Here is a 1374-nt window from a genome sequence, read left to right as displayed (position 1 = left end):
ATATATATATAAAAGTTTAATTACTCTGCAGGTCCCTATAGTTTCACTGAATTTTCAATTAGGTCCCTATATTTTTTTTCTTTTCAATTGAGTCCCTATACATTAAATTGTTTTTCAATTTAGTCCATACCGTCATAAAACTATTTGAAATAATAGAATATTCCATTAAAAAATTGAATATTCTCATAATTTGGTTAAAAGACCTAATTAAAAATACCTCTATTTTTTTAGAATACCATAAATACCCGTTATATTTTGTCCCCCAAAATCAGGGAACTCTAACTACCCCTAAGTTATTCTCCTAAGTTTCCATTTCTCCTCCGTCGCACTTTGCTGCCGTCTTCCATGGCGTCATCGTCGTCCATCGCTGGGTGGTCATTGTCCCTCTGCGTTGCCCACGGGTGCTCTGTTCTGCTCTGCTCGTCCGTCTTGCCTATTGCATCCCCTTGTCTTGCTTTGCCTCACCATGCCTTGCGGTGTCTTGCCTCGAATTGCCGCTCCTCGACTCCGTTTTGCTATCTAGACTGGTTCTACAACAACAGGTGATGATTGAATTTTGTTTTAGTTTTTCAACTGTTGGATCGGAGGAGATGAAGGGACTACGTGGCATGTGGGAAGGAAACAGTCAGATGGCTTTCATTTGTTTGAATTTCAAAGATCGGGAGTAGAATAAACATGTGGGTTTCTGTCAGTGTTGGGTAATAATTCTTCTCAATAATGTCTTCCTCCCACTATACTAAAAACGGGAGAAATCTTATGCTTAAAACAACTAGTAGTCAAACGGCATCCTCTCCTGATTCTAATGTTTCAGGTACAATGTTGAGAAATCTTGATTGTTAAATACCTCTAATTTTGCTTATGCTTATTTTTGGTTGCCGCTTGTATATAATTTGACTTTATTTGATTAGGTAATCAGCATCCTGAATGACAAGGAGAACCAATTGATCTAGTTGTGAAGCTTAGTTTGCTAAAATTTGTTTTGATTGTGTTAAAAAATTTTGATTATGAGTTCTGATTATGTATTTTATCTGTAATTAACTGATTATGTTAGAAATAAGGAAAGAGGTGAGATTGGAGATAAGGTGTTTGATTAAATGCCTTTGAGAGAGTTGAATTGATTATGATTTCTGATTATGTATTTTATCTATAATTAATTGATTATGAGTTTAATTGATCATTGTCAAGGGAATTGGAGTTCTTGGGTTTGACCGATAGTAAGCAGAATGCCATGAATGGGGTAAGTTTTCTTCTCTCTTTTACCTGATTATGAATCAAAGCTTTGTAGTTCTAATTGCATGTAACATAGCTGTTTAGAAGGGCTAATAGTTGGATTAATTTCTGCTTTGTAGAGGTCCAAAGTTAATTTGCTTATCA

Source organism: Arachis duranensis, chromosome 10, assembly GCF_000817695.3.
Source record: "Arachis duranensis cultivar V14167 chromosome 10, aradu.V14167.gnm2.J7QH, whole genome shotgun sequence".
NCBI classification, from domain to species: Eukaryota; Viridiplantae; Streptophyta; class Magnoliopsida; order Fabales; family Fabaceae; genus Arachis; species Arachis duranensis.
This window is presented reverse-complemented; position numbering follows the sequence as displayed.